At 36.9% G+C, this 26,082-nt stretch overlaps 1 non-coding gene across 1 annotated transcript; it reads right to left on the reverse strand.

Annotated features, from left to right (window-relative positions):
* Positions 1-1,566: 1,566 nt before the first annotated feature.
* Positions 1,567-1,673, reverse strand: LOC121231499 (small nucleolar RNA R71). Its single transcript, XR_005929557.1, has one exon. It is a non-coding gene; the product is annotated as a small nucleolar RNA R71 (small nucleolar RNA).
* Between the last annotated feature and the right edge of the window lie 24,409 nt (positions 1,674-26,082).

The raw sequence follows: 26,082 nt of genomic DNA on the forward strand, positions 1-26,082 counted from the left end.
AATTCATCATCAAGACTGAAGATCTCCCTTCAACTTCCTTCAGGAGTTTTGGGTTTTCTGATGTTTTGTTATCTTTATGCTTTTGAGATGTTTTCTTTTGTAAGTATGAACTAAACCCCCTAAATACCTAAGGGGAAAGAAACCTAAGACAGATCTTGTTATTATTATCTGAATTGTATGATAAATATTTCACTTGTTCTTAATAATGTGTTCTTAATTGTTGTTTTAATATTCCAGGATATTGATTCAAGTTAACGCTCTTATTCAGAGGAGGAATAAACCCTGTCTAAGAGTAAAATTGTCATAATTAAGCGGAGTTGATTGCACGCCTAGAGATAGGGTGACAATATTTTTCTGAATTAGGGTGAAACCTAATAAGGGAATCCATAGATCGAGTTAATGCAATTCTAGGGTGTTAATTAGAAAGAGATTTTAATTATTCAACCTAGGGTTAGACGTTATTAATCTCGAGAGAGATTATAATATAACTGAGGGATTTCTATGGATCAAGTCAAATGAATAAATCGTCTAATTCAGAGTCAAATAACAAGTGAAGTCTAGGTGGATTTTTCCTTAGGTATTGTCTTAATCAATCGAATTTTCCCAAAAGTATTTTCCCAAAATTTCTTTCTGTGCATTCTTAGTTTAGTAATTAGTTTAGATAACCAAACCTCTTAATTTTTAGGCTAGATAATAAAAAGGAAGTAAATACTAGTACTCGTGGTTCCTTTGGGTTCGACAATTTGGTCTTGCTGAACTATACTACTGTTCGATAGGTACACTTGCCTTAATCGTGATAATAAGTTAGTCTCAAGAACGATTCATTCATAAATCTTTAAAACCTATAGCAAATATCACGTATCAAGTTTTTGGCACCATTTTCGGGGAACTAGGATATTAAGAACACTCGATTTTTATTACTTTAGCCATTTTACTTTTATTGCAATTTAAGTTTTTATTTTCTTTTCTAATTCTTCATTTATTTTCTGGTTTATGACCAGAAGAAACCCGTCAGGACCATTATTGTTTGATAGGGAGATCGATCGCATACTTTGCAGAAATTGAAGAGAAATAAGGAGAAGCTTAAGATACACAGAGGAAGAGCAAGAGGATGATACTTCATCCACAACCGAGGAGATGGCTGAGAACTAAGAAAATCCGCTACCTCCTACAATTGCTGCTAATCAGAATCCTGCTCTGCGTACTATGTATGATATTGCTAAACCTTCTTTAACAGGAACTGAATTGAGCATAGTTAGACCTGCTGTAGCTGTAAATACTTTTTAACTGAAACCTAACATAATTAAGATGATACAGCAATTTGTTCAGTTTGATAGTTTGCATGACGAAGATCCCAATGCTCACTTTGCAAACTTTTTGGAACTATGTGATACATTTAAAATTAATGGCGTTTCTAATGATGCCATTCGCCTTCAGTTGTTTCCCTTTTCATTGAGGAATAAGGCTAAACAATGGTTGAACTCGTTACCACAAGGGTCAATCACTACTTGGGAACAAATGACCAAAATTCTTTTATTAAAATATTTTTCATCGGCTAAAACAGTCAAATTACGTAATGATATCTCTTCTTTTGTGCAGATGGATTTAGAAACACACTACGATGCATGGGAGAGATACAAGGACCTTTTGAGAAGGTGCCCTCACCATGGGTTACCACTTTGGCTACAAGTTCAAATGTTTCATAATGGCCTGAATCCTTCGACTCGATAGATGATCGACGCAGCCGCTGGTGGAACTATCAATAATAAAACACCTGAAGATGCTTATGAATTTATAGAAGAGATGTCACTGAATAATTATCAGTGGCAAGTCATGAGGCCAAAGCCAACAAAAGCAGCCAGCGTTTACAACGTTGATTCGGTCACCATGCTCTCTAATCAGGTAGAACTCTTGAATAAGAAAATTGATGGTTTTCTTAGTTCTTCATAGGTTCACCCAGTAATGCAGTGCAAAGCAAGTGGAGGTGGATCGAGCAATCCAGAATACCCACCCTATGGCCACAACATGGAGAATGAGCAGTTAAATTACATAGGTAATAATCCTCGATCTCAAAATAATCCTTATAGTAATACTTACAATGTAGGTTGGAGGAACCACCCAAATTTCTTATGGGGAGGCCAAGGGAATCAGAGACCACAACCTCCAAGCTTCCAACAACCAACCCACCAACAAGAGAAAAAGCCGAACCTTGAGGAAATGCTAATAAAATTCATCTTGATGCTAGAAACTCGTTTCTAGAATACCGAGACAGCGCTTAAATATCAACAAGCATCAATCCAAGGGCTTGAAACTCAGATAGGCCAACTCGCCAAACTGATTTCTGAACGACCACAAGCTAGTTTGCTGAGTACCACGGAATCTAACCCAAGGGAACAACTCAATGCGATTACCACTCATGACAAGGAAGGGTTAGTTGAGCCTGCATCAGAACCGAGGCAAGGCATTGTGGTAAGTCAAGGTAAAGGTGAGGTAGACCACAATGACCAGAAACCGGTAAGTAAACAGTACAAACCTCGTGTGCCATACCCAAACGCAACAAGAAAAGACGGCACAGAAGAATAATTTGGTAAATTCCTTAAATTATTAAAGAAGTTACATATTAACTTACCGTTTATTGAAGCTCTTTCGTAAATGCCAAACGCAGTCAAATTCTTAAAGGAGTTTTTAACAAATAAGTGGAAGTTGGATGAGGCGTCGCATGTGGAACTAAATGCGGTTTGCTTAGCTTTACTACAGAATAAGCTGGCCAACAAATTAGAAGATCCAGAGAGTTTTACGATTCCCTGTTTAATTGGTAGCTTAGATGTTAATAATGCTTTGGCTAATTTAGGGGCTAGTATCAATGTCATGCCTTACAAAATGTTTAAATAACTAGGTCTTGGGAAACCCAAACAAACTAGGATGAGTATTCAATTAGCCAACAAAACAATCAGATTTCCTAGGGGGATTATTGAAGTTGTATTCGTTAAAATTGACAAATTTATATTCCCAGTTGATTTCGTTGTTCTAAACATAGAAGAGGATAGTAACGTTCCTTTAATTTTAGGGAAGCCTTTTTTGGCAACCGCTAGAACAATAATTGATGTTGGCACAAGTGAACTCACACTTCGTTTGGGAGACGAAACAATCACCCTTCAAGTCGTAATTCGAGTAACACATCAAAAATTGAAGGTGGTTGCATAAATCATTCTACTAAAACTGACCATGTGGTGCAACCTACTTTGCAGGAAATAAGTTCGAAGAACCTACACGAACCATGTTCAAGCAACAACAAAGGACCTATCTATGAAGAACGAAGGCTACAAATCGAGGAAATAGATGAATGGCGGACACATAAATCGAGGACATACGATACACCAAAATCGAGCCAGGACAAGCTTAATACATCACCAAGTCAACTTAAGGTTGGAGACAAAGTACTAGTATATGCAGCAGATCCTCGCATTACCACTTCTGAACCTAATGAAGAAATTCCTCTCACGGTACTCAGTATTTTCCCATATGGTACAGTCGAGGTAATTTACCCCAAATTCGGAACTTTTAAGGTAAACAATACTCGTCTTAAACCTTATATTGATAAAGTTGATAGCAGGGATGAGGAATGTAAACTCCTCGAGCCACCATGATCACATACCAGAGAGGTAAGTCAAGCTTAGACTATAAATAAGCGCTTCTTGGGAGGCAACCCAAGCACTAACAGTAATGATTTATTTAAGTTCTAGCTTTTCGCATCTAACCTACTAACTGAGTCTTGAAACACAAGGTTTTCCCATCCATACGGCTAGGCTCATGGGCGTGCCTTAAGCCGTGCACACTCCACAGGAGGAGGCACGGCCGTGTGAAAATAGGGCAAAAATTTTTCCCCAACACGGTATGCAATAAGTCGCCATGATCGTGGATGAAACTTCCAAACCAACACGGGCATGTGACACGCCCGTTCCTTGAAACCGTGGTTGAAACTAAGAATTTAACATGGGCGTTCGACACGCCCGTGTCATTCACCCGTGGTCCATACTGTAAAAAAGAACACAAGTGTGGGCTATCATATACGGGTGTGAGAGAAGCGAACGAAGCAAGACACAGCCGTACGACACAGTCGTGTGCACCCATACGCCCGAAACATGGGGGTAGGACGAATGTCAGACTCGCCCAAGGAACATGGTTGTGGGGCACTCCCGTATGCCCCAAAATCTATATAAACCCTCACTATTCATCATTTCCCTCCGTAAAAATCCCTAACCCTAGCCATTGCAACTCCACACGCCCTACTGCCACGCCTGTGTACCGCCTACAACACTATTTTTGATGACTCATGCTTATCCCTTTTGTACAATGTCATCCTCACATGATAAGAAGATCGTTGTTCCCGCCTTGAAGAAAATGAAAGGAGCAGCGTCATCCTCGGGTCCTACTGCGGAGATTAGGCACCCGTTCTTCCAGGTTTCCTTGGGAACCCAAGAGGAATTATATCAGATTTACGGGCCCGACCCCTAGGTGTAGGCCACTGTATTGACTGGCCCGCACTTGAATAGATTCATTTGGCTGACGCGGTCCGAGCCCTCCTGACGACTGACCCGTGGGGGCTCTTCTTTGAGATCATCGAGCCAACATATCTCGAGTTCACATTAGAACTCTATTTGATGTTCCATCTTCAGACCATCATAACCAACTTTGACAATCCTAGAACGGTCCAGTTCTGCCTTGGTGGTCTAGTACACCAGTTGAGCGTACCCGAGTTCGGGATTACACTAGGGCTATACACGGAGGAGTTCATGGATGATAATGAACTAGACACCCTCCACCGCCACATCCACTACTCCCCCTCAAAATGCTGAAGGGACCTCGTCCTTGCCTCGGCCACCTATGATCCTAGCAGCTCTCAGGCATCAGCCCTCATCCCATCCCTACGATACCTACACGCCATCTTGGCCCACACTCTGATGGTATGACAAGAGAGCACTGGCATCGTCACAACCCACGATGCCTATTTCTTATGGAGCATGGCGAACGGGTACGTCCTTGACCTTGCTTACTTCATTGCCCTCGCCATCCACCATCAGACGGAGTGACATAGGAGAGGGGTCATGTAACACCCCTAGCCCGAATCCGATCGCCGATTTTAGGCTAAGAGGTATTACCGAGCTAAACATTTAATTTTTTAAATTAACATTACCAATAAAAAAATTGAGCTGAATATATATATAGATTTATAAGTTAAAATGCCATTTTCATATGGCCAAAATATTTACAATACAAAATATAACTATCACCAGCCTAACCTATACATGCCATATCAAGGCCAAAATATAACTGTACCAAAAAGATCGATAGTATGAAGAACTGCTGATGATCCCCGAGTCGGTGGCCAAAATCAACAATCTATAAAACAAAGAAATAAGGAACAGAGTAAGCTTTCAAGGCTTAGTAAGTTTTAAGCATTTCAAATAATTAAAACTTGTCATTTAAAACGAACATTAAGTATCACAAAACTCGTATTCTAATTGTAAATCACTTGGTTGAATATATATACAAGTACACTAGTTATAAAGCCTATTGGCCGAATATATATATGAATACACAAGAAATTTCCATCACATAATTCACTATACTATATGGCTCATACGATTACTTTAAGTCACATACTTTCATATAATGACATACATTGACCGAATAGGTCATTCTCTTATTCTTAAATACCGTATTCATCCACACGTATATATATCGTTCTTTGATACTAATAATTCACTTTAAAAAAATCATTTCACATATGAGTACATAATACGTACCTTAACATGTTAAATATATAGTACTTACTCGACGGGAATTTTCCGCGGATATTCAATATCGTAATCTTACTTAATTTACTGGCATCAATCCTGTCAAGTTTTAGAACTTGAAACAAATTTCTAGCAACAGCATGCGAGAATTTAAACCCAGTATAATACCAACTCATAGCCTGCGGGTCTCTAGCCCGGATAACATTCCAGCACGAAGCCTGTGGGTCTTTAGGCCCGGATAACATTCCAGCACGAAGCCTGCGGGTCTTTAAGCCCGGATAACATTCCAGCACGAAGCCTACGGGTCTTTAAGCCCAGATAATACCTCAAGTATCATGCATATTTAATCATATATTAACACATCTCATTGAACATGTCACATGAGTAGTCATTTGCTACATTTGGATATAAGCTCCATATGAACACCATCATTTACAGTTCGATTCAAAAGTCATTCATAAATATCACATATCCATTTCACCATTTAAACTTAACCTATAGTGACCATGCGACTATAAGTCATATACATATATTATTTATCACACAACTTAATTTAATGAGAACCAAAAGGTCACAATTCATCTAATATATACATATCAAGGCATCATCAATTATATACTAAAGGTGACTACTCAAAAACTTACTTCGGATATTTTGAACAGTTGTAGATAGGCTACTCGGTTGCTTTCTCCTTTCCCCTATCTGATTTAGTTCCTCTTTGCTCTTGAGCTTAATTTAAAGAAATGAATTTGTTTAATTACTTATCAATTAAGCAATTTAATTTAATACATGTATATCATATATTTAAGGTACAAATGACCTTACTAACTAGCTATTTAAACATCATACATATGCCCTACTCATGCACAATCGACCATATTACTAGGCTATAATCAACAATCACATTTATTCCCAATTAATAAACTAAAACTATCAAGGAACATTTTACTAACTTATTACCTTGCATATTCGAATTTTATAAACTAATTTGCATACAATTTCACGTATTTTATCATGGAGTAAGTGCCGAATTACAATTTGTAATAAAATCAAAATATATCTCTTATCATAATTCCATATACATCATTTCATTTTACATAATAACATATATCATCCAAGATCGACACAAAAGCCAGATGCATCACTCAAAATGCCAAAGTCCAACAATGACCTGATATACATTCTTGTCGAACCACAATTAAGGCACCAACCTAACATTTTAGTCCGTTTTTTATTAACGAACCACATTAGCTAATCATTCCAATGTAAGATACAATCACATACATTATTTTTACATTCATTTCAATTAACTTCATTCATCAAGACATCCAATACAAAATGCAAAACATCTAAACATTTTTACCAAATTTTCTAGCACCTAAAGTCTTTAGCCGAATGTTACTAAACTCAAGCCACCATATTATTATTCCTTAAGTCACACCCAAAAACCACATTTAGCACCTCTCATCCACAATTTAACCAATCTTCAAAATCACTTACAAGCTCATTTATATAACATATAAAGCATCAAATAATTTTTCATCAAGAATCTAGCATGACCGATTACCCATTTTTCTCCCTAAATCCAAATTCGGCATATCCTATAAACCAAATACTAACCTCAACTTTTAAGCTAAAATAACTAGAAACTTAACACATCCAACATAACTATCCATGCTAATGGCATCAAAGCATCTACCAAAAATTTCAAGCTTCTTGGTCGAATTTCAAACCTCCTAATAGCCTAATTTTAAACCATGGAATAGGTAGAATTCAAACTCATCATCTCAATTATGCATAAATTTTCAAGAATGACATAGTACATACCTCATTCTAGCCATCATCTAATTCGAAAATTAAACAAGAATCTTTTCTTCTTCCTTACTTCAAGTTACGGCAATGGAGGAGCAAAGATGAACCAACTTTGGTTTCTCCTCCCACTAACCCAATATTATTATTCTTTATTCTTTAATTCATTTTGTAAATAAAAATTTTATTATAAAAAATCATATAATATATATTAATCATATCATGGCCGGCCACTATCCAAAAATGAGTAATTGACATGCAATTCCACCTTTTTGACATCATGCATTAATAGATCACTTTAAAATTTACCTATCACATTTCACAAATGTCTCAGATAAGTCCTTTTTTTTTAAATTTCACATACAAATGACAAAATCAAAGAATGAGACTTTCACAAATGCATTTACACATATAATAAGCATAGAATATAACGGTTAATTATTTTTATAACTCAGTTTTGTGGTCCCGAAACTACTTTCTGACTAGGGTCAAATTAGGGCTGGCACAGGTCATCTCTATTGGGCCCTATGTGACTCCATTAGCTCAGCACTTTGGGCTCCTCAACACAGCAGCACAATCATCCTCCCTCACTCTTATCGGCTAGATGCCCCCACAGGGCATCTCGAGCATGCTAAGTATGAGGATGATCGAGAAACGACGTGGCATATACCCTCCTCAGTACCACCTCGTCAAGTCCACCAAAGAGGAGGACCCAGAACATTACTAATAATGTCCCTCCAAGTCATGAGGACCCACCGTCTCAGCCACCACCCATCCATCGTCCAGTTCATGCGATGGCTTCATATACTGACATCTCTGAGCGCCTTACAGGCTTTGAGCAGGAATGTTTTCAATGCTTTGATCACATTGATGCGACTCTACATCAGATTTGTCAGCACTTCCACATCTCATCGCCACTACCACCTCGCGAACCATTCGGTGATGACAATGTTTAAAAACTTTTTTATTTTTTATTTTTAATTTTACTTTTATATTTATTTATCTTAATTAAGTACTTTTTATTTCATTTTCCTTTAATATTATTTTCATTTTATTTTTTATAATTTTTATTAAATAATTTATAGTTTCGGCTATAACATTATGAGTAATTATGCTTCATTATATTCCCTAAAAAGTTCCTGATTCTATCACAGTTATAAAGAGCTCCAAAGCTTATCATCCCATAGGAATTAAAAACTCCACTGGGAAAGGTTCTTCAGGACAGCCATGTCCTACTCGACCACGACCATAGCAACTACAAGATAAAGCATTCTTTTGGCACAAGCCTTATGGACTAATGAACCTCTACCACCACCGGAGTATCCTCCTCCACCCTCATCATTGCTTTGGCCGATTTTTTTATCCCATGCTTAGCGCATTAATGGATGGTTTCTCCTTAGATTTGGTGAATTTGATGCTCCTAATCCTTTAATTTCATGTTTTATACTTAGGTGAGCATAGGAGAGTAAAAAGAGCGAGAAATGGGCCGAAAACGGAGAAAATAGACCCACATGGGAAATCAACACGGCCTAGACATCCTCACACAGGCATGTCACACGGCTGTGTCCTTTTGGCAGGATCGAAGCATGAATTACTACACGTCCGTGCCTGTTCAACAGCCTTGACCAGGGGCGTGTCCCTACCGAGCCCAAGTATAGCCCTATTTGGAAAAGGCCACTTTTGAGGACTCTTAGGCATTCTCAAGCCTATTTAAACACCGGAGGAGGCACTTAGAAGAGAGACGCGGAGTAAGAAGCAAGGAATTACTCAAAGAAAGCCAATTGATCCATCTCAGAAGTCGAATTCATCATCAAGATTGAAGATCTCCTTTCAAGTTCCTTTAAGAGTTTTGGGTTTTCTTATGTTTTGTTATCTTTATGCTTTTGAGATGTTTTCTTTTATAAGTATGAACTAAAACCTCTAAATACCTAATGGTAATGAAACCTAAGACAGATCTTGTTATTATTATCTGAATTGTATGATAAATATTTGACTTTTTCTAAATTACGTGTTCTTAATTCTGTTTTAATATTCCAGGATATTGATTCAAGTTAACGCTCTTATTAAGAGGAGGAATAGACATTGTCTAAGAGTAAAATTGTCATAATTAAGCAGAGTTGATTACGTGCCTAGAGATAGGGTGACAAGATTTTGCCGGATTAGGGTGAAATTTAATAAAGGAATCCATAGATCGAGTTAATGTAATTCTAGGGTGTTAATTAGAAAGAGATTTCAATTATTTAACCTAGGGTTAGACATTATTGTCTCGAGAGAGATAATAATATAACTTAAGGATTTCTACGGATCAAGTGAAATGAATAAATCATCTGATTCAGAGTAAAATAGCAAGTGAAGTCTAGGTGGATTTTTCCTTAGGTATTGTCTTAATCAATCAAATTTTCCCAAAAGTATTTTTCCAAATTTTCTTTCTGTGCATTCTTAGCTTAGTAATTAGTTTAGATAACCAAAGCACTTAATTTTTAGGCTAAATAATAAAAAGGAAGTAAATACTAGTACTCGTGGTTCCTTTGGGTTCGACAATCCAGTCTTGCTGAACTATACTACTGTTCGATAGGTACACTTGGCTTAATCGTGATAATAAGTTAGCCTTAAGAACGATTCATTCATAAATCTTTAAAACCTATCGCGAATATCATGTATCAAAAGTTTCAGTTATATCAGTTGTTACTGGAACTTCTGTTGGAAATAGATGATGAAGATTTTTAGGATTGCCAAGATAACTTAGAGACAAATGAGGCTGAAGGTGAGCATTCTCCTAATATTCTTTTGTCATTACATGAAATGTAAGGGTCTCGAGGCCATGACACCATTAGAATTGTAGCTCAACTGGGTACTACTTAGGCAATCATGTTCATTGATTCCGGTAGTACCCATAATTTCATGGATGTTAAGTTAGTGAAGAAAATAAACTTATTGGTGGACTGTCAACCTAGCCTCAACGTGACTATTGTTAATGGGGGCAGCTTGGTGACTCAATGTCACTGTAAAAGTGATCTTGGTCTACATAAGGGCACCCGTTTACCATGACTTTAAGGCCTTACTCTTATACCCTACAAGGCACCCAGCCTGGAACTATTCAAATCATGTTAGCTACACAATATGCTAAGTACTTACTTTTATTAAGAAAAGGACATTATACCTTGATGGTGACATCCAGCAACCAAGAAGCCTTGTTAGTATCTATTGAATCCTTATATGAAGAATTGCAATAGTTATTTGTTGAGTATGTTGATGTGTTTTAGGTCCCACAAGGATTACCCTCTCCAAGGCTGCAAGATAAAAAAATTCCCCTCAAAGATGAAGGGTGCAGCTGTGAAGATTTGACCATACCATTATCCTGCAGTACAAGAGTTTGAGATGGAAAAGTTGATTTAGGAGATGTTTCAATATAGAATTATTGGTGATAGCAACAACTCCTTTGCTTGTCATATTGTTATGGTTAACAAAAAGGATAAGAGATGGAGACTTTCTGTGGGCTACAGGCAACTCAATCAACTGACTGTCAAAAATAAGTTCCCAATTCTAATGATATAGGAACTGTTTAATGATTTTGGCCAAAATCACTTCTTTTCTAAATTGGATCTGAGATCAAGGAACCACCAAACCCGGATGTGGGAACAAAATATTCAGAAAAATGCCTTTCGAACTCATGAAGGTCATTATGAGTTCTTAGGCATGCCCTTTAGGTTGACCAATGGACTTTCAAGTTTTCAGGCTTTGACGAACATAGTCTTCAAGCCTCTCCTTAGAAGATCAATGTTGGTTTTTTATGACATATTGGTCTACTTAGTCAATTGGATAGACCACTTGACACATTTGAGGGATGTTTTACAATTGTTGGAGGAATCAAGCTTTATGCCAAGCAAAACAAGTGAAACTTTTCCACTTTTGTAATAGTGTATCTTGGCCATATTATCTCCAAAGCAATGGACATGTCCAAAGTTGAAACTGTCCTCCAATAGCCAATTCTAGTTTAACTGAGTTCTTGAAGAAAGGGGTGGCCTAGGATTGATCAGTCTTGGTGAAAGAGTCTTTTCAATAGCTTAAGCAAGCCATTTGTGCAGCTCTTACTTTAGCCTTACCAAATTTCTCTTCTAAATCATGCATTGATTAGCCAGGGTATGGGAGTCGTATTACACCAAAAGGGAATACCCTTAGCCTTTTTCAACAAAGCTCTTAAGGCCAAACATCAAGCCCTCTTTATCTATAATAAAGATATGTTGGCTATCCTATTGGAAGTGAATAAATGGCATCCTTACCTGATTGGAAGGCATTTTCAGATCCATACTGCTCACCAAAGCCTTCGATTTTTTTCTGTTCAATAGGCTATTACCTCTTATCAGGAACAGTGGGCGACTAAAATGTTGGAGTACAATTATATGGTGATCAAAACCTTATCTAGAAAGCCTCATGGATAGGAAGCTCAGTTGGTGTAGTACAGTGGGAGTACACTTATCTTTGATCTATGAAACAAGGCTCAAGATTCTTGGATGATGGACCCCAAGCTTCACAAGCTCTACCTTGACATCCAACAACAACCATCCTTACATCCCAAATACTCCTGGGATGGCAAGGTGTTAAAGAGAAAGGGTGAGTTGGTTATTAGAGCTCATGGCAGCCTTAAGAAAGAGTTATTCTAGCATTTCCATTAAAGAGCAATGGGAGGCCATTTAGATTTGCTTGTTACAAGATATAGGTTGGCTAGGCTAGTGTATTGGAAGGGATTGTCTAAGGATGTCATACAATGGGTGAGGGACTGTGTAACATGTCAGAGGTGCAAATACGATCATGATGCCTATCTTGGTCTTTAAAAACCCTAGCAGTAGTAAGCATGGACTTCCATAGAGGGTCCCCTTCATTCAAAGGGAGAAGACACCACCTTAGCGGTCATGGAAATTGATCAAGTATGGCAATTTTGTGGCCATGTTAGTAGCTCAAGAGTACCTAAACCACATCTACAAGTTGTTGTTTCAAATCAAGACAAGGTGTTTGACAGTCATTTCTGGCAAGAATTATTCAAACGACTTGGTACAAAGTTACATCTGTCCATAACTTATCATCTAGAGTCAGATGGCTAAAATGAAGTCCTCTGTAGGTGGTTAGAAGCTTACCTAAGTTGCATGACAGTGAAAGACTAAGGGATTGGGCTCTGTAGTTACCTATGGCTAAATGGTGGTATAACACCAGTTTCCTCACTTCCATTCACACCTCACCTTATAAGGCTCTATATGGCCAAAGTCCACGCTACCATTTACCTTATTTGGTTGGGATATATACCGTGGACCAAGTTGATAGAAGTTTACAACAAAAGGAGGCTACAATGAAGCTCTTTCCATTCCATTTAAAGATGGCTAAAGATTGAATCAACTACTTTGAAGATTAAAAAATGAGTAATAAATCCTTTGAAGTGGGGGACTATGTCCCTCCGAAGTTACAACCCTATAGGCAGACTACGATGAAGAGAATTCCTAATTAGAAGCTTTCTCCTAAGTGTTTTGGCCCTTATTTAGTTGAAGTTAAGGTAGGTAATGTGGCATATCGTTTGCAGTTGCCACTGAGTTCTTAGGTCCACCCCACTTTCCATGTTTCCCAAATGAAGAAACATGTTGGTAAAGCCCTAAGTCAACAACATTTGCCTCATGTTGGCACTAGTGGTGCTATGATGAAAGAACTAGTTTGAATTTTAGATCGATGTATGTTTAACAAAGGCAACCATGTTGTCACTGAGGTGCTGATAGAGTGGGCCAACACCTTCCCTAAGGACTTTACCTAGGAGATATTGTTAGAACTATAACAGAATTTTCCCACTTTTGATCCTTGAGGAAAAATATCTTTTAGGGGTAATTATCATGGGAAATTTGTAATTCTATTATTTTTGTTAGTTTTTGAATTACTATTATGATCGCTGCCTTGTTACTATTATTTACATTACATTTTAGGGGAGGGAAGTGAGTGTAAAATGTTGTGTTGCTTGTTAAGTGAAATGGTACGTTTTACACCTTAATAATATGGTGTGTTTTGTGCACCGTTACCAGTTATGAATAACAACTAGTGCAACTGCCTGAAACAAGTTGTTGGTTCCATTTTAGGCTAGGGGGTGAAGGGGATTAGTTATGCATGATTTTAGCAAGAAATTGAATTTTGCTTCTCTCTGTTTCTTCTTCTTCTTCTTCTTCTTGACATTCATAACAAAAGATTATTATGTGCTAATTGCAAGGTATAGGACTATCCCACATACGAAAGTAAGGGATTTCCTAGTAGAGTTTATATGGACCTAGGCTCTCCAACCTCAATAGCTAGTGTAACACCCAACTTTAGGCAGGTTCTAGATTTGGCAGGTAAACTGAAAGTAACCTAAATGGCATAGTGTTATCGACCCAATTATTGTTCTAGCATATAGATCGTACATATAGTATGTACTAGATTATTATGCAAGGGTTGTTCTTAAAATATATTATGTTATATAGAATAGGATATTTAGTAAGAGTGTTGAGAACCTTATAAGTAGGGGATTACTGCCAAAGGTAGGGTACGCCTAGTTTATTGAGTTATTATGATAGTTACATTCCAATGAGGTAGTTAGAAAGGAAAAAATGGATAAACCAAGAATATTAAAATATTGGATTTCAATTTACAGATATAAACCATTTGTAAAGGTAGGTTTGAAGGTGTGTGACACGTGGTAGGTTCCAATAAGAGCTTAGGTCCTATATATATAGATATTTAGGTTTAAAAAGGGGGAGTTTTCTTTTTCGTTCTTCATGAAGTAGTTCTATTATGATCTAAAGAAACCTAAAGTATTTTCTTCTCTCTTTTAAGCTAATTTTTGTTGATTTGGATCTTTACTAGTGATTACACCATGTCGAGGCAACATTTATGACTTTGCATAGTGTATTATGAAGGGTAAATCTGTTAGACTTGTAAGATCAGTAAGATAAAGGATAAAAGGACCCCTTAGTGTTAACAATGATGGGAAAAGAGGGATATGAATAAATCTTGATGAGTTTCTTTATTCTGTAGCAATAGTTGCTACTAGATGCATGATAGAAGCCTGGATCTGGAGTTTTGAACTGCAATAGGAGAGAAGCAGGTAAGTCTCTATGTTGACTCTTTTTTCATAAAGATGGTACTTGTAGATCTGTAAAGAAGGGGTTGAAAAAAGATGTTATGATCCTCGAGGTTACAATATGTTATCTATGTGACTCTATGTGTGATTATTGAAGTATATTTATGACCGTGCTAATGTTTGATAAGATTAATATGTAAACTTGGTATAGATCTGTTGAGTTCAAGTAGGTCGATGTGAAGTATGGTTTCACCTAGATGTCTGGATTATGTATATGTGTCTTAATTGTATATTATTCGAAATGTTCTGATGAGAGTGGGTCTAAGTATGATGAGACTATGTTTGTCTCTACGGAGTTGTCTAAAAGGGTCTATAAGGACTAAAAACATGATCTCTAATATGAATCTTTGAAAAGAAAAGTCCATGGCCATGACACCATATTGTGTAAGACCACAGCAGGGCTATGACATCATATAAAAAAAACTAAAAGAAGGTGATTAACAAAAAAGGTGGTTATCTGCATGTCCTAGGATGATGAGGGGCAAACCTCATGAAATGTGAGTCTAGGTGAATCCCTATAGTAAACATGCTAGAAAAAGAAATCCTTTGTGGCAATCTATGAAAAAGGAAGCCTTTGTGTCAAACTCCATAAGGAATGCCTTCGTGGCGTACTCTTAAGGATTGTTTTATGGCCTTCTGAATGGAAAGTCTTTGTGGTGTATTCTAAAAGATTCTCTTGTGGCATGCTTTGCCCAAAGCTATATGGAGTGTTCAATATAATTTTGTAAAAAGGTCTGTAAGATCAGTATGGTATCAAGTATTTATCAGTTGTATGGAAAGTATTATACGTATGATTGAAGATAATAAACTGATAAATCTCTTTGTGGTGGGTTCCGTATGAAATTACATGGCATATTCTACAAGACTTTGAGTCAAGATTAAAAAGATTAAAATGGGCTAGGGTATATGTTGAATGTAACAGCTCGTTTTTGGGTCAAATTAGAATAGTGGTTTCGAGACCACAAATCTGAAGTGGAAATATTTATTTTATTATTTCTTTAAGATCTACAGCATGATAGAATAATTGTGTGAAAATTTCGTTTAGAAATTTTATCGATTGAGTGAATTTGTCTAGAAGAACTAAATTGCAATAGGTGCAAGACTTGAATTCTATAAGTTAAAGGCGTCTAATTGTTATGAAATTGTAAATTAGAGGTCCTTAACTAGTAATTAGACCATTATACTTCATAATGGACAAAAATGGACATGGTTAGATAAAATTCCAAAGTTTTGCATTAAGGGCATTTTAGTAAACTAGTAAATAAATGATTTAATAAGCTAAAAATAAGTCAATTTTTATTCATCTTCATCCTCTTATGCTGAAATTTCAAGGGAGTCCATAGCTAGGGTTTTGGCCACATTTTTTTGAAGTTGCCTTAACCTAATCTAACTATTCTAGGACTAATTTGAAAGAAAATCAAAGTCTAGAATTTTACCCATGTTGAATAAGCGTGTATTTTGATGTTTAATGTTAGAAATTGCATGTTTGTTGTTAGTTAAACAACATTTACAAAGTGATTTTTGACGAAGATGTCAAAAAGGGACCTAATTGTAAAAGGTTGTAAAATGTGTGGTCAAATGTGGATAAATGGAAAATGTGGGTTGTCATGAGCATGAAACTGGTTTGGCTAGGCTTGGGTAATGAATAAATTGGATGGAAACCATTTTATAAGCCTAGGGACTAAAATGTAAAATGTCAAAAGTTTAGGGGAAAACTGTAATTTTTGCCAGAGTGTGTTTTTAGGCTGAATTGAATAGTGTGATGATTAAATAAGTTAAATTTGATATTATAGATCAAATAAAATGAAGTTCGAGTTTAAACCGGTGAAAAACAAGGTTATGGACTAAACTGAACTAATAGTCGTATTTGTAACCGAGGTAAGTTCATATGTTAAATAAGCTCTAATATAACTGCATTTAAATGATTTAATATTGCATGAACTGTATGATTGACTATGTGGAAGAGTTTAATTCTATGAACCAGTTCGACGACGATTTGACAAGTAAGAAATCTCGTTTGAACCTTACGAATAGAGCAATACAAAAGTAACATGTTACTAGGGTTACCATGTGTTATGTGATTATGTGATTTGGGTGCTGGTCCTGTATGTCTTACCGGTGGCTGAGTATACCGGCATATGTTGCGGTTACTCGATAGCTTGTGTGAGTATCACCATATAACTGTATCTAGACTAACAGCTTGTGTGAGCAGGCCCGTCGATAGCTCGAGAGCGAGCAATTATGAGATATGAGACTTAGGTAACATTGGCTATATATGTGGCACTTAGTGTGCAAAATTCTTGAGTATCCGAAATTATTATTCCAAGTGGTTCACGGGTATGTCAAAGATGAGAATTCGTGTAAGTTCATTTCGAGATGGTACAGGTATATACATAAAGCATAGATTTATTGAATCTCAAAAAATGATGAATTCAAGGTAAGTTGGTGAAGAAATGAATTATGATTGTGAAACTCATGGTATATTATGTTATCTTATGTTATGTTACTTGCATGATCAATGTATGGTAAGGTTTGCTTATTTCTTACATATAGACTTACTAACTTATTTCTTACATATAGACTTACTAAGCTATATAGCTTACTCTATTTATTTTTCAATGTTTTATAGTATCACCAAGCTAGGTCAGGTTGGAGATTGTTGGAGATTGCCTCACACTATCAAATTGTTATCTTGGGTACCGATGATTTTAAAAATTTTGAGATTATGGCATGTATAGGGACTTGGTTATTTTGTTATATGTGTCATTATGAATTTGGCCAAATGTATTGGGTTGTAATTGTCAAAGGTTTGATGTGGCCTTTAGCCATGTAACTTGGCTCATTTTGGTTGAATTGGTTGTAAGCTTATATATTATATATATGCATGCATGTGCCAATGCCTTGTTTGTAATACCCCTAACCCGTATCCGTCGGCAGAAGGGTTACGGAGTATTACAAAAAAAATTCATGAGCGAACAGTTGAACAAAATAAAATAGTGGATAATTATTATTTTTTTGCCAATCTTTGCAATTAAAACAAAACTGAATTTACATTGTATCAATTTATCATAAATAAACAATTTCATAATCCAACGTATATATATGATGTACACTTGCCTTGCACTCATATATGCATCATAAAGAAGATCACTATTCATTTGGTAGTTTGCCATAATAGTTGAATGCATTACAGAATTTAAATACCTATTTAGTAACATTTCACTTAATCAAAAGAGTTGTATTATAAAGCAGACATAGCCATTTTTTATAGTATTAAAGGTTAAGCCATATTCGTATGGCCATGATTACAAAATTTAGTATTATGCCATGAGAATCCCAAATTTAATATCTATACATGCTATATTGTTATACTTAAGACCAACTAAGAAGGGGTACCAAAACGTTGCAGGCAGGTGTGATGACTTCGAGGATGGTCCCGAGCATGTAACGGATCAAAAAGAAATCTAAATAAGAGACAAGTAAACACACCAAATGAGTTTTCAACTCAGTAAGTCATAAGCAATATAATGCAACAATTAACTTAATATGTCGAAATAGAAACTAGAAAGGTCCATATATTACCCAAATTATCAATTCAACTACTAGTCCAGTCTTACTAATAAATCAAAATATCATATAACCAAATACCTTAATTCCTTCCTCCAATATTTAACAATGATGAAATAGATGCATTCATGCATATAGGTTTCAATTTTCATGTCTCCAATTTCTTATTACAAACAATAGTTTTTGTCCCTCATTTAGTTCCTGCATTTATTTTATCAACAACCAATTTCGCACACATAGTGCTCAAAGCAAGGAAATTCGCACCCATAGTGCCATATTAACCCGCACACATAGTGCCTTAGCAATCCACACATGTATTGACATTCAAATCCGCACACATAGTGCCATACAAATCCGCACACATAGTGCCATACAAATCCGCACACATAGTGCCATTCAAATTCGCACACATAGAGCCAAAGTCATTTCGTTTTAACAACGGGATTGGTTTAATTAACTAAATATAATCGGTCACATACCTTTCTGTCAAAAGAATCCATAAATGAGAGTAATTCCTTCATGATATGCATACACCAATTATGTATAGAATAACCAATCTTAATTGCTTATAGACTTACCTAGTGTTGGATAAAACGGTTCCAATCGGCTACTCGATACTATTCGCTTTGCCCTTGCTTGATTCCCCCCCTTTAAGTTCTTGAGCTTAAAATAAATAAATTGACTAGTTTAATCACCTTGCTAGTTATTTATATCCCATAATATTAATGATTTTAGATCACAAGAACCACACACTAAAATTTGATCTTTCTACCTAATGTTTTTAAGCTATTCGGCTATTAACCACCTAAGATCACATTACTATTAATAATCCAATCATTACTTCAAATAAACACACATATATATATTTGTATATACGACAACCGCCCTTGCTAAATACTCACATATAGAATTTAATGATTTCCAGTACATCTTACAACCGTCATTGTTCAAGACATTAAAACTTCAACTAATGTTTATCTAATGCCTCAAGGCCGAATACATTATCACTATCAAAATAGAAATTACTCACCATTTGTCATTTAACACATAGTTTCATCTCATGAACACTTTGACCAAATTCTCTAAACTAGCATAAGCTTCACATCTATTCATAACATCATATAAATTTACATATATCTATTTATCTAGCTCCTTTTTCACCTCTCTACTATTTCTATCCAAAACATCAAAAACACCATCCTCTTAGCATTTATCCAATCTAATTGTATGCCATTTTGTCACCTAATTAAGTAAAATATCAACATATGGGTTATAATAAAACATTGACTACTAACTAAATTTTCATTTAATTTAATAGAATTAACATGAAACCCTACCTTAATCAACCCTTAGGATGGCTGAATATCCTTGAGAATTTCCCTCTTCTTTCCCTTATGTTACGGCTTGCAAGAGGAAGAAGATGAATACTCTCTCTCTCCTTTCTTCTTTTATTCATCTTTTCCTATTAATTCATTTTTTTATTTAGATTATTTTAACCATTTGCCAACATAAAATTATAATAAATTTAACTTAGTGGGAGAAACATCATTACTTGGCCGGCCATTAATTGAATTTTTGGGCATTTTGACATGCAAACCCAAGCTTTCCCACTTTGTAATTATTTGATCCTTACAATTTACCTATCATATTTTCTAAGTTTGTCAACTAAGTCCTTTCAAGAAAATTCACATTCCTAAGACTAAATTAAAACATCAAATTTTCACACATACACTATCACACATAGAATATATGCAATTAACTTTAAAATAATTTTTTTAAGACTCAGTTTTGTGGTCCCGAAACCACATTCCGACTAGGGTCAAATTAGGGCTGTCACAACTCTCCCCCATTTAAAAATTTTCGTCTTCGAAAATCTTACCAGTAAATAAATTCGAATAACATTCTTTCATAAAGTCTTCGAGCTCCCAAGTAGCCTCTTCTACTCCATGTTTGACCCATAATACTTTTACTAAAGAAATCTTCTTATTCTGCAATTCTTTCACTTCTTGAGCTAAGATATGGATCGGTTCTTCTTCATAACTCAAATTCGATTGAATCTCAATTTCTGATGGACTAACCACATGTGAAGGATCCGATCTATATCGTCTAAGCATCGATACATGGAATACATTATGAATCTTCGCGAGTCCAAGTGGCAAAACCAATCTATAAGCAACTAGCCCTATTCATTATGCTATCTCGTACAGTCCAACAAATCTTGGGCTTAATTTGCCCTTACGGCCAAATCGAAGTACCCTTTTCCAGGGTGAGACTTTCAAAAATACTTTATCACCAATTTGATACTTAATATCTTTACGTTTCAAATCCGCATATGATTTCTGACGATCTGATGGTGCCTTCAAACTATCAGTAATCACTTTCACCTTTTCTTCAACTTCTCTGATCAAATCAACCCCGTATATCTTATTTTCACTAAGTTCGGTCCAATACAATGGTGTGCGGCATTTGCGACCGTATAAAGCCTCGTATGGTGCCATCGTGATACTTGATTGGAAGCTATTATTGTATGCGAATTCAATCAAAGGTAAATATCGTTCCCACGAACCACTGAACTCGAGAATGCAACATCTCAACATATCTTCGAGTATCTGAATAACTCGTTCAGATTGACCATCTGTCTGGGGATGGAAAGCAGTGCTAAAATGTAGCTTAGTACCCAACGCTTCATGTAATTTTCTCCAGAATTGGGATGTAAATCTAGGGTCTCTATCAGAAACAATAGAAGTAGGTACTCTATGTAGTCGAACAATTTGAGAAACAAATAATTCTGCTAATCTATCGAGTGAAAAATCTGTATGAACAGGGATAAAATGAGTGGACTTCGTCAATCTATCAACAATAACCCAGATTGAGTCTTTCTTGCTCTGTGTCAATGGTAAACTAGATACAAAGTCCATCGTTACTCGATCCCATTTCCACTCAGGTATCATGATCGGCTGTAATAATCCCGAAGGCACCTGATGCTCCGCTTTCACTTGTTGACATATCAAACATTTAGAAACAAAGTCGAAAATGTCTCTTTTCATACCTTGCCACCAATATTGTCTTTTTAGATCGTTGTACATTTTCGTGCTACCAGGATGGACCGACATTCGGCTACAATGGCCCTCACTCAAAATCATAGAAGTAAGTTCTGAATTTCTCGGAACACAAAATCGACCTCTAAATCTTAAACAATCATTGTCGTCAATTTGAAACTTTAAACCCATATTAGAATCACATTGAGCTCATTTAGCAACCAATTCTTCGTCGATTTTTTGTGCTTCACAAATTTGTCGTATTAACACTGGTTCTGCTTTTAATTCCGCTACCAGCACATCATCAGCGAAAATAGACAGATGTACATTCATTACTCAAAGAGCAAACAGAGATTTTTGACTTAGGGCATCAGCCACCACATTCGCCTTACCTGGATGATAATCAATGACAATTTCGTAATCCTTTAATAATTCAAGCCACCATCGTTGTCTCAGATTCAAGTCTCTCTGAGTCACTAAATATTTTAGGCTTTTGTGATCAGTATAAACATGGCATTTCTCTCCAAACAGGTAATGACGCCAAATTTTAAGAGCAAACACAATCGCAGCTAGCTCGATATCATGAGTTGGATAATTTTTCTCGTGAGGCTTTAGTTGTCTCGAAGCATATGCAACAAGTCTACCTTCCTGCATCAGCACACAACCCAAACCGTTCAAAGAAGCATCACTGTAGACTACGAACTCTTTACCAGACTCTGGCTGAACTAACATAGGAGCCTTTGTCAAAACGGTTTTCAGCTGGTCGAAACTTATTTGACACTTCTCTGACCACTCAAACTTGATATCTTTCCGAAGTAGTTTCGTCAACGGTGTTGCGATCATCGATAAACCCTTAACAAATCATCGATAGTACCCCGTGAGTCCCAAAAAAATCTGAACTTCAGAAACATTCCTCGGAGGTTTCCAATCAAGAATGGCTGAAATTTTGTTCAGATCAACTCTAATACCCGAAGTGGATACAAAATGCCCCCAAAAGTTGACTTCTTTTAACTAGAATTCACATTTACTGAATTTTACATACAACTGATTATCTCGCAAAATCTGAAGTACTAACTCAAGTGTTCGGCTTGCTCGGACTCATTGTGAGAGTAAATCAGAATATCATCTACGAACAACACTACAAATCGATCTAAATACTGTCAGAATATCTGATTCATCAGATCCATGAAAACCGCCGGGGCATTAGTGAGCCCAAACGACATCACTAAAAACTCATAGTGTCCGTATCTCATTCTGAAAGCAGTCTTAGGAACGTCAGAATCTCTAACTCGCAACTAATAATAGCCAGACCGCAAATCAATCTTCGAAAACATCGAAGCTCCTTTCAACTGGTCAAATAAGTCATCTATCCGTGGCAACGGATATTTATTCTTTATCGTCACTTTGTTAAGCTGACGATAATCAATACACATTCGCATAGTTCCGTCTTTCTTTTTCACGAATAGTACTGGAGCACCCCAAGGTGAAAAGCTGGGTCGCACAAAACCTCTATCAGTCAACTCTTGTAATTGAGCTTTCAATTCTTTTAACTCGGTAGGTGCCATACGATACGGTGTGATCAAAATAGGTGTCGTACCCGGAACCAATGGTATGCCGAACTCTACTTCTCTAACAGGTGGCAATCCCGGTAATTCCTCAAGAAACACCTCCGGATACTCACAAGCTGCAGACACAGTCTCAAGCTATCGTTCCGATGCCTTGCTATCCAGAACATATGCAAGATAAGCTTCATAACCATTTCTCATATATTTCTGAGCCAACATAGAGGATATCACTGCCGATAGCCCATTTAAATCACTAGATTCAATTCGAATCATTTCACCACTCAAACATCGCAAGTCTATAGTCTTACGCTTGCAATTTACTACAGCATCATGTTCAGTTAGCCAGTCCATTCTGAGAATAATATCTAATTCGCCGAAGGGTAACAACATTAAATCCGCCGGAAAACAGATGTCTTTGATTATCAATGAACATCTCTTGCATACTTTATCAACTAATACATATCGACCCAAAGGGTTTGACACTCGTATCACAAACTCAATAGACTCAATAGGTAGAGTCTTACTGAATGCTAATGTTTCACATACGTAAGAATGAGTTGAACCAGGATCAATTAAAGCAAGTACACTAGTATCATAGAGAGTGAATGTACCAGTGATAACATCAGGGGACGATGCCTCCTCTCGTGCACGGATGGCATAAGCTTTGGCAGGAGCACGAGTCCCAGATTGAATAGCCGTATCGAAAGTCCCTCTCTAACTACCACCCCTGCCTCCTGTATTTCTCGGTGGTCTACCTCTAGTCGTTGTACCACTCGATCTCGCACCTTGCATCTTATTTTTCTCATCAGGTTCCGTGCAATCTCGAATGAAATGATCTCGCGAACCGCATCTATAACAGGCTCTGTTAATAGACTTACCCCAACATTCACCTACATGTCATCTTCCACACTTTGGACATTCGGGTTTTTCTTGCCGATTGTTGCCAACACTAGCAACAGAAGTAGCTCAAGAGTTCGTTGATGGTCGCTCCCTAATAAAAATTCCTGCAGTCGTCTTTGATCTGTTAGCATAGTCTCTAAACTTCTTTGCAGCCGAAAAAGAAGTTTTATCCACCAATCTTTTACGAAAGTCTCTAGTTTTAGTTTCAGCTTTCTTTTTCTCCTTTCCAAGCTCTTCAGCCTTGCAAGCTCATTCAACCAGGGTTACGAATTCCTTTATTTCTAGAATACCCACCAGCAGTTTTAAATGTTCGTTCAATCCCTCTTCAAATCTTTTACACATGGCAATTTCATCAGCTACACACTCCTGAGCATAACGACTGAGTCTTACAAACTCACGTTCATAGTTGGATACCATCAAACGGCCTTGCTTAAGCTCCAAAAATTCTTTGCGTTTTTGATCGATGAATCTGTAACACCCCGAACCCGAGACCGACACCGGAGTCGGACACGAGATGTTAACAAACTTTGAAAAATTTTTTCCAGACACTGCCCAGTCTGAGTACTAGTCGCTTCAAAAATCATATCTTGAGTTTCACAACTCAAAAATCAGTTTTGTGATTTTTCCCTGAAACTAGACTCATGTCCCCACCTATGGATTTTTTTCTAGAATTTTTGGTCGGGCCAATTAGTACAGTTTATTAGTCAAAGTCTCCCAAGTTACAGGGGTCGACTACACTGACCTTTACCCCTTACGACTGGGATATCTCTCCGCACAGAGCTTCAATACTGATGCCGTTTGTTTCTATGGAAACTAGACTCAGAGAGGAATCCATACATATATGGTATGACCCCTAATTATCTCTGGTCAATTTATAGTGAATTTCCAAAGTCGGAACAGGGAATCAAGAAACTGTTCTGGCCCTGTTCCACAAGAACCCGAATATCTCTTACTGTACTGTTCCTATTATTGTTTCGTTACTTCCATATGAAAGTAGATTCATCAAGGTTCGATTACAGAATTTATTCACTATTTAATTCCACTCCTACGAATTCTTGTGATTTTTCCAATCCACACCACTGCTACTATCAGCTTCTGTTTTCAAAGTGAACCTTACCTAATTTGGGGTTTCATGGACCAACTAGGGCCTTGTCATACATAAGCCCACATATGATCATACTTAGCCATTCTAGTGGCTGATCATTTGCTCAACACTTCCATTCCAACATAGTTACATCATGAAACCATCTATACATTCATAAATACGAATGGTCTAATGCCATACTCCACTTCTACAAGCCATTTTCGCATGGCTGTACACTTATACATTTCATAAAGTACTCGAAAGACAACAATGGGTAGTCCTGTACATGCCATATCAAAATTCAACCAAAATAGTACCCAAAAGAGCCTTTGATAGTGTGGGCGACTTCGACTTCAAGATCCCGAGTCCAATAGCTGGAGAACCAAAAATCTATAAAACAGAGGAGCAATGTAACGAGTAAGCAATTTATGCTTAGTAAGTTTGAGCAAGGAATTCCAGCATGCACAAATAATAGCACACATTTAGCTAAACGGAATATTTCATAATACGCAATTTACCGATATCGAACTTGCTTCACAACATTAACAACCCTTATGTACATACAAAATAAACTAACTTGGCCGAAGGCCGGTAGCTCGTTTATCAACTGAGCGAACATTTATTTGTAAGGGCTCGATTAATATTCAACACATACGTAACATATCCCCATATTGGGATGTTTTTCGAGTATTCGCTGGAATTTTACAGCAAGCTCATTCATTACCAAATCACGTACCTTCGGGATTTAACCGGATATAGCTCCTCGTTCAAATGCCTTCGGGACATAGCCCGGTTTTAGTAACTCACACAATGCCTTCGGGACATAACCCGGATTTAACAACTCGCACGAATGCCTTCGGGACTTAACCCGGATTTAATAACTCGCACGAATGCCTTCGGGACTTAACCCGGATTTAATAACTCGCACGAATGCCTTCGGGACTTAACCCGGATTTAACAACTCGCACGAATGCCTTCGGGACTTAACCCGGATTTAATAACTCGCACGAATGCCTTCGGGACTTAACCCGGATTTAATAACTCGCACGAATGCCTTCGGGACTTAACCCGGATTTAGTATCTCGCACAAAGGCCTTCGGATCATAATCCGGATATATTCACTTAGCACAAAGCCTTCGGGACTTAGCCCGGACAGCATTCAATTAATCATGCA

Source organism: Gossypium hirsutum, chromosome A06 (genome assembly GCF_007990345.1).
Source record: "Gossypium hirsutum isolate 1008001.06 chromosome A06, Gossypium_hirsutum_v2.1, whole genome shotgun sequence".
NCBI classification, from domain to species: domain Eukaryota; kingdom Viridiplantae; phylum Streptophyta; class Magnoliopsida; order Malvales; family Malvaceae; genus Gossypium; species Gossypium hirsutum.